Here is a 16,639-nt window from a genome sequence, read left to right on the forward strand (position 1 = left end):
TTTCACTTTTCCTATTGGTTGCATGCCTTCTCCATTTATTTGATTGGCTACATGCTGATTACATAGCGAATGCAAAAGATTCGATCTTATCTTCAAGATCCTTCAAGATTCATCTTAAGTCAGCTTCAAAAATGGTTTACATGTGAGTTTGTGAAGGCACAAACTCATATGATGATTATGTGTTACTTGAAACTTACTAATTGCTGATGCTCGACACTTGTAGGGATTTTGTCTCACTTGACTTCTATAGTAACTCTATTTAGCTTAGCATCTATACTTTGCTTGGCACTTGTAGTGACTCAGCATCTGTGTACATACAAAAATATCAGCAAACATTTTGCAAGAACACACAAGCAAACCATGTTAGACTTGGTTAGTTTGCCATAACAAAAAAAAAAAACCAAAACATGATTAGATAGACCCAAATGTGGGGTCCCACCAGGCGTGCCAAAATGTAGAACAAGATTTAGTGTGTAAAGAACATTAACAATAAGAGAAACATTCACAAACTAAAACTAAATTCACATATAAGTTTAGACAAAGGAAGCAAACTAAGGAATGCAAACCAAAGAGAGGAAACACTCTATGCTTCCTTGATTTGGTAGATGTGTCCTTTGATGTGGATGTATGCTCAATATGCTTGCTCAATTGCTTCAATGGTGGAGATGGGTAATGGCAAATTGGTAGCCTTGTGAGCTCTCAATTTGGCATTATAAGGGTATGGTTGATGACTTTGGTTCTCAAATTAGCATTATGACTTTAATAAAAGGATTGTGATGATATGGCTTGGGAGGGGATTCAATTTATAGGCCAAGGGGTAGAGGGATGGATGACTTAGATGCAAGGAGAGATGAAAGCTTAAGGAGGGATAGGATGCACTCAAAGGAGGGCACACAGATTGTGCTTGTTTAGCACCAATGGGAAGGTAATACTTGTCACAAGGAGGATGAGTGTGAGAAGATAGGAAAAGGGGTTGGTTAAAGGCTTGATGAGGGAGGTTGAGTATGTAAAAGGGATGTAAGAATCATGAGTGGGCTTGGTGCAAGAGTCATGAGTGGGCTTGTACGAGCATTTAAGGGTTTGTGAGCTTCATCAAATTTGTGGTTGGGATATTTTGAAGGGAGACTTTGGTTTGGTTTAGGAAAGTATTAAACTTGTTTAGGGAATGTGACAACATTAAGGGGTGGATTAGGCTTGGGTTAAGGATTAGATTAGGGATGTTAGAGATGTGCAAGTGGATGACATTAACGAGGTTGGGTGAGTTAGAGGCTAAGCTTGGTTAGTATGGGTGGATGGGGTGGATTAGGCTAAATGGAGGATTAGGGATAAGTTAGGGGCTTTTAGATTTGAGGGATTTATTTATCAAATAGATTTATTTAATAAATGGGGATTTTGGAATTAGATAGGAGAATAGGATTTAATTGATAAATGATAGGTTATTTGATTTATCAATTAGGACTACAGATGATTAATTAAATTAATCATCTAGGGGATGGCTAAAGATTAATTAAATAAGAATTTAATTAATGATGCCTTTAGAGATGGCTAAATTAGATTACCAAAGCAGTGTAATCAAATTTAGGTGTCTACAATGCTTAGTTGTTGACTCAATTGCTCTTGCATTCTTAGTTTATTACTTCCATATTCTCTCTTTCATAATAGATTAATCATGCATTCATGTAGATTAATTTGTTCTTTATATTCTTAGATTAAATGCATACACTAAGCTAGATCTTGCATATCATATAACTTTTAGACTCCTTCACTCTAGATGTTTGGTTGCTAGCTTCTCGGTCTAGGACTGAATAGAAAAAATATTCTAGGTAGGAGGCAATAGATCAACTTGTTGGTTATTTTAGATGAACAATATCATGTTCATTCTGGGATGATTCTTTAGATAATAATCATGTTGAAGTGTGTGTGAATCATAGAGGCCCACATTTCCCACTCACATTTTTGGCACCCATCATGGGACCGAGAAATCAAGTTTTTGTCCTCATTTATTCTTTATTCTGCATTTTTTTAATGTTTTGTCACCCTTGTCTATATAGTCTATTAGTTTCTCCTATGAAAACTCCCATTTTCATGCAAAGAAATTAAGATTTTGCTCCCTGATCTGCACTTCCTCATACAAAAAATGTATGATTGCATAATTCCTCACGAGATACACACCATTTTATACCATGAGCCTATGAAGAATTTGGCATGAAATTCAACATTAGTAAATGCAAAATGCAATTTTCTAGATTCTATTTTTATCATGATAATTTAACTAATGTTTGATTCTAAAGTATTTTGTTTTCGATTTCTAATTTTCAATAGCTTAACAATGGTTTCTAGATCGCTTGTCAAAGACACCTTATTAAAAACTCTTAAATAATACTGTTAGTTTGATTGCAAGACATTTAGTCAAAGATACAGATGTCGAAGAATCAATTCAAACCCGTGAAAATTTTGTCTTCTTTTATTGCTTTCTTACACATTTAATTGGACTTGTAAACTTTATAGGGCTCTAGACAAAAGAATAGGGGAGTGTGCTCTTTACTACTTGGAAGTGATGCCCAAGAGTAAATAAAAAACCTAGATGCATTTGGAAGATGGTACCCAAGGGAGGAAATAAAGCTAGTGATTCTCCTGTATGAGTCTTTTTTATGAAGAGATAATGATTTCCTTTTAGGAGATCAAAATCTTGAGAAAAGACAAGTTGGGATTGATAAGCTAACTTGGTGATAAACATGTTTAGCATGCTTGGGTAAGGTGACAAGGTAGAGGAGTATTCTCTTTTGTCTTGAGGGAAATTAGAAACTTGGACCCTTAATTTTGAACCACCAGTTTGAGTCGACCTTCAAAGAGCCTATCAGAGTGATCCAATCTTCAAGAATGACCCAAGTGAGCACACACCTTTCACTAATGATTCCAACTCACTATAATAAAGAATATTTGTCGAGAAAAAGACTCCAAAACCATGCTAATTTCCTCTTCTTCATTCTAATATCACATATCAAGAAGAGGCTCTATATGTTGCACTGGCCAATGCTGGCCCCAGTCTTGCTAGTCAAGTGTATGCAGTTTTCAATGCTGGTGTGGGATGATAGCCTCAAATTTTTTCATGAAGCCACTAGGGGTTAATATGAATGGAAGCCAAGTAAAAATATTTTAGTTAGTTTCTACCTAGTTCACCTCTAAAAGGGGGCATAATCATTGTGCAAGGAGGGGGATGAATCTCTTGTAGATACTCACCGTAGGCATGTACCTAGATGCTAGAAGGTGGTATATGCATTTGACCCCTACCAAAAGGGTGCTCATTCAAAATATATATTATTGAGTCCTTGGAATACACCAAAAACATGGGAACCCTCTAGTGGAGTGACACAACTGTGTGAGGTGAACACATGTACATAAGTTTGAGACAAAGGTTTTTCTTCCTCTACCATTTTTGGTTATAAGGATAAAGCATATCTTTTTTAAGTCTTTAAACTTGTCCAAATATTTCAAACAAAAAAAGGTCAAGACTCCCCTAGACTTCCAAGTTGCTTTGTCCTTAGTTGGATTGTTTGCGACTATTGCTTACTTCCCGTGTCTAAAAACAACTATCTTTGTAAACCAAAACATGTCCAAAATCTAAAAACAATGCTAATATCTACCTAAAACTTGTTAACACTATCAGTCCTCTATTTAGAAATTGTCAAAAGCTCTAAAAATTTCTTCAAGTTTAGTCAAAGCTTGGTAGCTTGGTCCTTGTCTTGCTTCTAGTTTTACATAATTTTGTGCGAGAAAATTATCTTCTGGTACTTCCTCACAGGGTTCTTTTCAGTTCCTTGTGCCCTTGTCTGCACATCTTCACATGAAATCTTGCCAAAGACTATATTCTCAAGTCAAGATTTTGTCCTTTTTCAATCAAACTATCAAATCCTTGTTCAACTCTCTGCAAGTCCTCATGCGAGAAAACTAGTCTAAAATTGTTGTTCTAAAACTTCACCTAGTTCTTTGTACTTTCTCATATGGTTCTCTTAGAATCTTCATGTGAGATCTTGTCTTGCAACTATCAAAACTGCTCTTCCAGTTGTGTCTTCTTGCCTGGTTGTCTGTACTTCCTTGCCCAGGAGTCATTTCCTTGTGTGAGGTTGTTAAAATCTATCAAAAATATACAACTATTTTGAACTCCTTCTTCAAAATCTGATCAAAGTCTAATTTGTGTCTGGAACACCTGGTCATTCCTCTATCTTCAACAATGTCTAACTCTGACTTCTCGCTTAGTTGAAAACTTGTGATTTACACATGAACTAATCTCCTCACTTGGTTATATTATTCTATAATTGAATTAATTTAATTATAAGTCCAAGTACTTTAATAAAATTAAATTCACCCCTTTAGCTAATATACATGAGGAATTAAATATATTCGATTTAATTAAATATCCTCATTCTAATTTTTGAATTTAATTATTCAATTGATTAGAATATTCAATTATGAGGTCATATTTAATTTCCTTAAATCAAATATCTTCTCCAATATTCTCTCTTCAATTCAGAAATGGAAACTTTGAGTTGATTGAAATTAGAAAAGGAATTAAATCAGTTCATTCCTTATTCCACTCAAAAGCAATCAGTTAACTTCCTTTTCATAAGGAAACTTTCCATTCTAATTGAATCTCATTTCTAATCTCAACCATTCATCCAAATTGATCTCAATTTTTGATCAATTCTTGGATTATATTTAAGAAGATCTCAATTCCTTGATTTCAGAGGATGCACATGAATAATATCAGACTTATGCTTAGTTTTTGACTCAATTTCCCTTGCATTCTTAGTTTATTACTTCCATATGCTCTCTTTCATAATAGATTAATCATGCATTCATGCAGATTAATTTGTTCTTTATATTCTAAGATTAAATGCATACATTAAGCTAGATCTTGCATATCATATAGATTTTAGAATCCTTCATTATAGATGTTTGGTCGCTAGCTTCTCGGTCTGAGAATGAATAGCAAATTTATTCTAGTTAATAGGCAATAGATCGACTTGTTGGCTATTTCAGATGAACAATCCCATATTTATTTTGGATTTATTCTTCAGATAATAATCATGTTGAAGTGTGTGTGAATCACAAAGGCCCATATTTCCCACTCACATTTTTGACACCCATCATGGGGCCAAGAAATCAAGTTTTTGGTCTCATTTGTTCTTTATTCTACATTTTTTTAATGTTCTATCAATCTTGTCCGTACAGTCTATTAGTTTTTCATGTGAAAACTCTCATTCTTGTGCAAAGAAATTAAAAATTTTCTCCCTGATCTGCACTTCCTCATGCAAAAAATGTACAATAGCATAGTTTCTAATGAGATATAGACCATTTTATAGCACATGTCTATGAAGAATTTCATGTGAAATTCAACATTAGTAAAGGCAAAATGTAGTTTTCTAGATTCTATTTTTATCATGATGATTTAACTAATGTTTGATTCTAAAGCATTTTGTTTTCAATTTCTAATTTTCAATAGCTTAATAGTGGTTTGCAGATCACCTGTTGAAGACACCCTATTTAAAACTCTTAAACAATACTGTCAGTTTGATTGCAAGACATTTAGTCAAAGATATGCATGATGAAGAATCAATTCAAACCCACTGAAACATTGTCTTCTTTTACTACTTTCTTACACATAGTTTAATTTGACTTGTGAACTTCATAGGGCTTTACACAAAAGAATAGGGGAGTATGCTCTTTACTACTTGGAAGTGATACCTAAGAGTAGATAAAAAACCTACATGCATTTAGAAGATGGTACTTGAGGGAGGAAAGAAAGTTAGTGATTCTCATGTATGAGTCTTTTTTATGAAGAGATGATGATTTCCTTTTAGGAGATCAAAATCTTGAGAAAAGACAAGTTGGGATTGATAAGCTAACTCATTGATAAACATGTTCAACATGCTTGGGTAGGGTGACAAGGTAGAGGAGTATGCTCTTTCATCTTGAGGGAAATCAGAAACTTGGACCCTTAGATTTGAACCACTAGTCTAAGTCAACCTTTAGACGGTCTATCAAAGTGATCCAACCTTCGAGAACAACCCAAGTGAGCACACACATTTCACCGACAATTCCAAATCACTATAATAAATAATCTTTATAGAGTGAAAGACTCCAAATCCATGTTAATTTTCTCTTCTTAATTCTGATATCGCATATCAAGAAGAGGCTCTATATGTTGCACTAGCCAATGCCAACCCCAATATTACTAGTCAAGTGTGTGCAGTTATAGATGCTGGTGTCTCAAATTTTTTTGTGAAGCCACTAGAGGTAATATGAATGGAAGCCCAAGTAAAAACCTTTTAGTTAGTTGCTACCCAGTTCACCTCTAAAAGGGGGCATAATCATTATGTAAGGAGGGGGAAGAATCTCTTGTAGATACTCACCATAGGCATGTACCTAGATGTTGGAAGGTGGTATACATAGTTGACCCCTGCCACAAGGGTGCTCATTCAATGTATATGTTATTGAGTCCTTGGAATACACCAAAAACATGGGCACCCTTTAGTTGTGTGACATGACTTTGTGAGGTGAATGCATGCACATTAGTTGTGAGATGGAGGTTTTTCTTCCTCTACCATTTTTGGTTATAGGGATAAAGTGTATCTTTCTTTAAGTATTTAAACTTGATCTTTCAAAAAAATAAAAGGTCAAGACTCCCTCATACTTCCAAGTTGCTTTGTCCTCAGTTGGATTATTTACAACTACTGCTTGCTTCTCGTGTCTGAAAACAACTTCCTTTGTAAACCAAAACCTGTCCAAAATCTAAAAACAATGCTAATATCTACCTAAAACTTGTTAACACTATCATTCCTCTATTTAGAAACTATCAAAAACTCTAAAAATCTCTTCAAGTTCAGTCAAAGCTTGACAGCCTGGTCCTTTTCTTACTTTCAATTTTACACAATTTTGTGTGAGAAAATATCTTCTAGTACTTCCTCACTGGGTTCTTCACAGTTCCTTGTGCCCTTGTCTACACATCTTCATGCGAAATCTTGCCAAAGACTATATTTTCAAGTCAAGATTTTGTCCTTTTTTGATCAAACTATCAAATCCCTATGTGGCTCTGTGCAAGTCCTCATACAAGAAAACTGGTCTAAAATTGCCATTCTAAAAGTTTTCCTAGTTCTTTGTTCTTTCTCATACGGTTCCCTTAGAATCTTCATGTGAGATCTTGTCCTACAACTATAAAAATTGCTCTTCTAGTTGTGTCTTTCCTAGTTGTTTGCACTTTCTTGCCTAGGAGTCATTTCCTTGTGCGAGTCTATCAAAATCTATCAAAAATACAAAGCTATTTTGAGCTCCTTCTTCAAAATTTGATCCAAGTCTGATCTGTGTCGAGAATAGCTATTCATTCCTCTATCTTCAAAAATGTCTAACTATGATTTCTTGCTCAGGTGAAAACTTGTGATTTACACATGAACCAATCTCCTCACTTGGTTATCTTATTCTATCCTTTTATGTTTTTCATACCTTGTGTCACGATAGTCATAACTCTTGGTTTTTCTAGCCATTACTTAGACAACTCATACCTAGGTATACAACACACTTATCTCACTTTGAGGCTATGTTCTAGTGTGGTCCTTGTCTAAGATTTTCCTTTTAACACTGCCTATGACTATTGCAACAAGGAGTGGAAACATGTTTACTCCCTGTAGACTTAGATGAGATAGAGCTAGGGGTCAAAATCATGGTAGAGGTCACTTCCTTGTTTATACATGGTCTAAATCTAGTGAGGGGTCTTCATGATCTCCTTCACCTTTAGACCACCTCATGTTCAAAGAACATTTTCCATAAACTTTAAGCAAACTAAGAAGCCCATGTATCAAGAGAATCTTGAAACAAGCAAAACACATACATCTATAGAGAAAACAATTGAATTCTTATTTAGAAGACCTTTTCAACTAACGTACACTAAAACATAACACATTTCTAAAATGGCTAATTAAGAATGGAAAACATAGTAGAACACAAGACCACCAAGGAAATGAAATAAATAAAGAACCTTTTATTGATGAGAATGAGGAGACCAAAGAAATACTTCCCAAAGACATCAAAAAAATCACAAATATAAACACTTCCGGAAAGTCATGGAGATCTTGCTTAATGAAGAGAAAGAGAAATACTTTCTCAAACTCACGCAAGAGAGAGCGAAAATACCTCATAATTTTAATGTTGAGACAATCATCACACATGAAGAGGAAACTAAAACATCCAATTTGAAAAAACAACTAAAGATCATGCAAGAATAGTTGGCCTAGATGATGCATGATAAGGACAAACCAACCAAAACATACACCTTAGACACTCTTTGTCCATTTCCTTTTCACAAGAGTTTAGACATGCCTCCTTTTCCAAACAAAGTTGAGTTTCCCAAGTTCAAAAAATACATTGGAGCCTCTAATCCCCAAGATCATTTGATGGAATTTGGTGCTTTTTCTATAGAATTCATGCAAAATCAAACATATCTTATGCATATATTCTAATGGAGTCTAGGTGGTCAGGCCATGGAATGGTTTTCATGGTTACCTACTAGTATAAAAAATGTTTGATGAGATTGCTAACCTATTTATTCAACAATACTCACACAACATACAACATCCAGTTAACATACGTGACTTGTGCAACCTCAAATAGAAAGTTGGAGAACCTTTCCTCACATTCCTTCAAAGGTAGTGACAAATATATATAATATATTCACAAAAGATTCCTAAAATGAAAAAAACTTGACATCTTCATGGATAATCTTTTACCTAACTTTGGGTATAAAGTTCAACTTCAAGGTCCACATACCTTTGAAGACATGGTCACATAAGCTATCTAAATGGAGGAATTCATGGTCAAAAAGGGAAAAATAACCCTTCAAAAGGACACCAAACAAGGATCAACTTCTAGCAAGGATAAGTCCAAATATGTGAACAAGAATTGAGAGGTGGTACATGACGGAGTCATTGATAGCATTACTCCTAAACCTATTAAAACAACTTTTAATCTTACAAACAATCTCAAAGCATCTAAAAACATTGACAAATCTCCCCCTGACAACAAGGCATTTAGAAACAAAACAAAGAACTCATCTTGGGTTACACACCAAAAATGAGAATATACACCTCTTGGTGAACCCTTAAATGTGGTCTATAAGACCTTGTTGTAAAACAAGCTCATTTCTCCACTAGATAATTCTCGTCCTTATGATCCAAAAACATGACCTTCATGGTGGAATGAGACTATATTTTGTGAATACCATTAGAATAAAGGTCACAAAATCAACAATTACATCAAATTGCATCACAAAGTTCAAGACTTAATTGATGATGGTGAAATTGTTGTGGATGGACATAACAAGAATACAGATCACAAGGATTTCAAGGAACCATTCCCATACTATGAGAAGGGAGAAAACTCTAAATAGAAAGCTCATAACAAGGTCAACTATACATACTCTAATGATGATGATGTCATCAACATGGTTGAACCTATGGATTTTGAGTATTGTGACATCATCACAATCAAGGAAAAATAAGACAATACTAAACCTAAGACACTATTTGTCTTAAGAGGTGCTACATCTACTACATCTAACAATGAATCATCACAATCTTGAATTAAAACTATTACACATTATCATACCAAGATAGTACTCAAAGACCCTGTGCCTTTTGTTCCCTAGTTAGCACAACACAAAGACAAACCTCTTGCTGGTCCATTTGGAAAAGTACAAAAATTGAAACATCTTCTATGACTACTAGCTACAGTATCCTCAATTAGTTACAATAGTCAAGTGCTCAAATAATGATATTTAAATTGCTCAAAATCTTGCTTGCTCATAGGCAGATTCTTAGCAAAGCCATCACTAAGACAAACGTACCTCAAGATCTTAATCTTGATAGGTTCTAATCTATGGTAGGTCATTTAACATCACATCACTATCTGTCCTCCTCTAAGGAGGATGAAAATTCACTGAGTCATCTACACAATCAACCATTGCACATTAAAGTCATGATATTCCATAAACATGTCCATTGTGTACTTATTGAATACTTTGTTGCTCTTCTTAGACAATTGGACTATTTTGATAAGTCCATTGACCTGTATTGTAAAATAACCATCAAGGCATATGATGAAGTTGAGCATAAATCCTTAGGTCTTGTTGTGTTTCCTCTTCAAGTTGGTCCTATAGAAAGGGATGTCACTTACTGAGTCCTTAACATTCCCTTAGCATAAAACATCCTTCTAGGGAGACCATGGATACATGAAATGCAAGTTGTGCCTTCAACTTACCATCAATGCATCAAGTTTCTATTGCATGGCTCTAAAGTCACCATACCTGCAAATACTACTTACACTTGTAACATGCTGAAATCTGTTAAAATATTTGTGCCTACTAATAGGGAATCTATAGATCATCATGATGATAAGTTGAAGCACATTGAGAAGTCACTCAAGTTGAAAGAAACTAGGATGGGCGAATATTGCATAGAACTAGTTATGTCTTTGACATCTCTTCCTAAGTATCCTCATCATTATGGGAGACTGTCTAAAGCAAAGAGACCTTTCATGCTATTACCTCAAACCAAGTACAATGGTACCTTTGTTATAGCTACTATACCCCTAGAGGAGGAAGATGAAAACATAGCCATTATTGCATGGATATACAGAGAAGACTCTCCAGTTGATCTCACAGAAAAGTCTCATGAGATTAGTGCTAGAAAGTATGGTCCAAGTCTTAAACTCATGAAACACTTTGGCTACAAAAGGAATGGTCCAATTAGACACAACAAAAATGGCCTAATTGATCTTGTCAAAGCAATTTCTAGAATGTCTCAAGATACAATAGGCCTAGGTTTTAAGAAGACCCCTTTTCATCTAGGGATTAAGAAATTTATACTAGAATATGAGAGTTCATCTAAGCATGAGACACAAACTAAGTTAGATGATCCCGAGGATGACACTGATAATGAGGATCCTTATCCTTATCTAATTCATTTTGATCTTGCTAAATTCTTTGTGGAACCATATGATTTTGTACCACGTGTTAGCATCATAGATGCTAATAGTGATTCTTCTTACAACACTATTAATTCTCCCCATATTCAACAAGAACAAGGAGATTCTTGTCATACTATAGTCTTTGAGAGACTTTGTAAAAATCTAGATGATGAAGGAGAATTTATCCCTATTAGTTTTGGTGAATTCTATAATCTCTTTTCATGTAGCATAGATTCTCGAGAGTACATATTTGATTCATTCTCAGAAGCAACTATAGAAAAAAATATAGATCAAGTTCATTCTTATGGAAATAAAATTGAAGTATGTGAATCATCTAGGGTTAGGTTGGACGAGTCTCATCCAACTAGTGTCATTGATTCTTCAATTAATTTCATTAGAACTCAAAGACATTCAAACACACTTGTGAATAAAGATGCTCTAGGTCTTGCATTACTTGTCTAGGCATTTTTTCATTACACTGTGAACATCATTAAACCTACCACATCTTTTTCACTCACCTATCTTGAGCTTATAGACTAGAATTCCAATGCATTTAGTGAAGTCCCTACATTCCAGAATGACTATGCTCTTTCCTACTACTTAAATGTTGTCAAACTTGTAACATCTTCCTCCACTAAATAGAGCATCAATATGATTGAAGATAAATCAAATATCTTAGTCATATAATAAAGACGAAAAGAAATAGAAGGTCCGATGGTGAAAACCACATTGTAGTAGTATTAGAACCTAAAATAGTAAAAATAAAAGATGCATCTAAAGGTAAAAACCTCTTTGAGGCACCCAAGGATGAGATATTTGATGCACTTCCTAGTCATTTTCAAGAGAGATCATCAGTGTTGATAGAGCTAACACAATTGATCAAATTGGAAATAGAGGAATAACCTCACATGATACATCTTGTACAACCTTTATCACTAGAAGAGAAAGAGGAATTCATTTCCTTCTTCCAAGAGGAAAAGATAAATTTTGCATGGACATATTTAGACATGCTAGGCTTGGATCTTGATCTCATAATGCACCATTTGTCTATTGCACCAAGAGTAAAATTGGTCAAATAGAAGCTTAGGAAATTGCATCCTCATGTTGCATTACTTGTTAAAGCTAAATTGGAAAATATTCTCAAAGCTAGTTTTATGTGCGTTATTGACTATGTTGAATGGATATCAAACATTGTTCTAGTTTCCAAACATGACAAGTCTATTTGAGTTTGTATGGATTTTTGAGATCTGAATTTAGCATGTCTAAAGGATGATCTTCCACTCCCCAACATTGCTATGATAGTGGATATGGTAGCAGCATATGAAATATACTCACTCATGGACAAACTTTTTGGCTATAATCAAATCAAAATTGTACCGAAAGACTAGGAAAAGACTGTTTTCACTTGTGCATGGGGAACCTTCTATTGGAACATAATGCCATTTGGTCTAAAAAATGATGGTGCCATGTATCAAAGGGTGGATACTACAATCTTCCATGATATGATGCATAATATGATGGAGGACTATGTTGATGACACCTTGGTTAAGAGTAGAAAACACAATACTCATGTTCAAGATTTGGGACCTATCCTAGATCATATTGAGAAATTCAGTCTAAGACTCAACCCCAAGAAATGTGCATTTAGTGTAAGGTCTAGAAAATTACTTAGTTACATTGTCTTTGCAAAAGGAATTGAGGTAGATCTAGAGAAAGTTCAAGCAATCATGGAGATGCCTTCACCCCATAATATCAATCAAATGAGGGGCTTGCAAGGAAGACTCCAATCCATTCACATATTCATCTCATAACTAGTAGATGGGTTGATAGCTCTTATTTTCACTGAGCTTAATTTTCAAATTTATGGTGAAAATACTGAATTGATTGTTAGGGTTGGACTTATCTTGTTTCTATCTATAGAAGAAACACTAGAATATTTTTCCTTGATCCAATTATTTTTTATCGATTGTCTTAGGTTTTAGGTTTGGTACCCTAAGATTTGAATTTCATGTCACATTGCAAAAATCTTCATGAAATTGGTCTAATCCCTAACCCCAAGTTTTTGAAATTAAGTAGGTTTTCATTTTGCATTTGACGTCTTCCTTTACAATGTAATGATGAAGGGGTTAGCGGAGTATTGTAGGCAAGTATTTTCTTTTTTATGATCTTAAGATAAATGTGTCATCATAATATCATGAATAGTATAATTTTTCTTTTTGACATTATGAATTCCTTTGTGTCATAAGATTGTGTCACAATTTTAAAAGGTTTAGTGTGCGGCCATCCTCGACATTACAACAAGGGAGGTCATCATGGCATTAGGAGTGATGAAAAGGGATACTATTATATTATGAAGCAATGTATATCATAGGATCATGGAAGACATAATGAAGTTTTGCGATATTTTGAAGAAATCTATAGTCGAAAGATCATAAGGATGTCAAAGTAAGAAATGGTGATGGCGTACCAGTAGACAAGTGTCTAGTTTTTCATTGATGAAAATAGAGGTATAGATACCAGGTGTGTGCCTAGTTAGGAAAAAGTGGGACCAAAGGAAAAATTATATTATTTTGAAGCAACTTGTGATGATCCTTGATGCTACAGTTCATCATAAGATCTTATCACAAAACAAGGTATGGTCTAATGATACAATAGAGCCGTGATCATAAGATCATACATAAAAATTATAATGATCACAATGCTATGGTGCAAAGGGTTAACCATTATTGGAGGATTGTAGGAGTCCCAAGCATAACTGACAATGTTACAAAATAATAAAAGAGATTGTGATGATAAGATAGTATGAAGAGGATGGTTAAGCCACGATGCTACAAAGCTATTTTTCATAAGATTGTGGAAGGATAAAAGGCTAGGGCCAATGCCAGGACAATGAAGGGATGATAAGATTGTAGAAGGGCTTTTCCATGGGTCCTAAATGATCGACAAGGGTTTTTTAAGGGTTTTCGTAACATCAACAAACCATTTTTGCAATAATAAGATGCTATGAAAGTGTTGGCCTCAGATTGGTTTTGACAATTGAGTGTCAAAACACTTAAGAAATTTCTAAGTTGATGCTATGTATAATATAGATGTCAAGTCACAGTATAATGCTAAGTATAATATAGATTCCGAGTCATAGTATGTGCCAAGCCAAAAATTCAATAGGTGCCAAGTCATTCAGATGCCGAGTGACTAAAAGATGTCGATCCAGTATATGTGCTAAGTAAACTACATGTTCTGAGAAAGACATATTTCTATAGGAGCCAAGCAAGATAGAATTCCTATATGTGCTGAGCATAGTAATAAGTAAGTACAGAGTAACATAGAATCAACATAAGAGTTTGTGCCATCACAAACTCAGATGTAAACCATTTTTGAGCCGACTCAAGATGAATCTAGATAAGATCAAATATTTTTAATTTCCTATGAAATAAACATGCAACCAATCAAAAAAATGAAAAGAATTGAGCAAGAAAGATGGATGAATATCAATTATAGATTCATACCTAACCCTAAGTCTCAAAATCTTTTTAAGGAGGTCGAAACCCCATAATGCAAGCATGGTATGAGAATGCAAGGAGAGAATGATCAAAAATTCTAAAGGGGTGTGAAGACTTAGAGGAAGAACAACATTGTAGAATCAAGTTGATTAGAATAGAGCATTAAAACTTCAAACAGAGTCATATCAGATCAAGAAGGATCAAATCAAATTGGACAGAACAAGGATCTGAAATCAAAAATTGAAGATTGTAAGTTGTCAGGTCAACACATTCTACTATACTTTAAGGTCATTGTATTAGGACAATGAAAATCCTATAATGATTGGTTTGTTTAACTGTCATATTATAAATCCTTTAATAGGGTGACATTCCAAGTGAGTGTTTATAAATCCTTTAGATAGGTCACCATTAATAGGGTGTTAGGGCCTTTAACAAGGCAGGCCTTTCATAGGACAGACCATTGATGATGGTCAAACTTTGTAACATTGACAAGTTACATATTGCTGCAGTGATAAGTTGTGGGTGTCATACCCACCCTAGTTTTACCTTCTAATTTTGGAGGGTTTTTGGGTGATCAAATATTGTGTTATCTATTTTCATGCATGTCTTTACTTTCATGTAAATTAGATGTATTACATGCATGTGATTGATTTTAGTTAAAAGGTTTTATAACTTAAAATATTGGTACTTCTGATTCAACCCTGTTGGGTGATGCGACGCACTCCCTTGCCCACAGGTGGTTAATTATGTGGTGTTCCATGTTCACTAATAGTCATGGCTTTTGGTGCAACGGCATATGGGTCCTACAATTGGTATCAGAGCTTGGTTTTGGCTTGGTCATGGGTTCAAATCTCCTCGGTGCCTTCTCGACCCGCGTAAGCACCTGGTATGCACGTCGAGGGGGAGATTGTTGGGTGATGCGACGCGCTCCCCTGCCCACAGGTGGTTAATTATGTGGTGTTCCATGTTCACTAATAGTCATGGCTTTTGGTGCAACAGCATATGGGCCCTACAAACCCCCCCTCAGAAGTATTCTTCCCACTTGGAAATTCCAACAATTGGTATCGGAGCCAAGTTCTTACAAGGAGAAGCCTTACAACTTGAAGAAAAGATATAGGCCAAATGGAAGTCTACAAACTTGGGAAGGTCATAGAAAACTAGGAGATTGAGATACATATCATTGTACATTCCCTGGAAGAGGTTAGGGAAGAATTGAGGAAATCCTTAAAGAGAAGAAGATAGATTGCCATAGCTAAGAATGATACACAATACAAGGAGATTGGCACCTAAAAAGTGTTTGAAAATGGAGTTTCCAAGGAGTTCGATGTAGCAATAGAAGATCTGATGGAAAAGAATAGAGCTCAAGTAGAAGAGATCAGAACTCTCAAGATTGAACAAGAATCACAAGCCATAATGCTTTGTGAAGTGACTAAATAGAAGAAAAGAGCCATTGAAGATCAAACTATGATAGAAGAAGACAAGAGAAACCTTGCCAAAAAATTGGAGGAAAAGTCAATTGAGTTTGCAAGAATTTCCAACATGCAACTAGACACCCTAAGTCAGATGATGAATGCCCATCATGAGTTGAATGTCAAGGACATTGAGATCTCCACACTGAAGATGCAAAATGAACAACTGAAAAATGACTTGAGAAGAGAAAAGGAAATTGTAGAGAGCTTCAAAAAATCTAATGAAGCCATCAAGTACTTTGAACAACTTCTAAAATCACCAAGATCTAGAAATGACACTTTAGGACTAGGATATGCCAATACTGATAAAGGAAAGTCATCCAACACTATAGAAGAAAGAAGTGACAAAGGTAAGAACACTAAATCCGCTTGTCATTTTTGTGGTAAAAAAAGACATACCTCTAATGTGTGTAGGAGCAAGAATGTCAATCAACATGATAAAACTAAGAATATGGGTCACTATCACAAGTGCACTAAGCAAGGTCATCAGGCACATGACTTTAGGACTAGAACCATCAAAACACCAAGATTTGAAGGTCACTACTACAATTGCAAGAAGAATGGACATAGAGCTTTTGAGTGCAAATAAAAGCCTATGTGGACACCTAACCAACCAACAAGGTCAAATAATCATGGACATCGTTACAATTGGGA

Source organism: Cupressus sempervirens, chromosome 1 (genome assembly GCF_028749045.1).
Source record: "Cupressus sempervirens isolate cs-2001-9-10 chromosome 1, ASM2874904v1, whole genome shotgun sequence".
In the NCBI taxonomy this organism is placed as follows: Eukaryota; Viridiplantae; Streptophyta; class Pinopsida; order Cupressales; family Cupressaceae; genus Cupressus; species Cupressus sempervirens.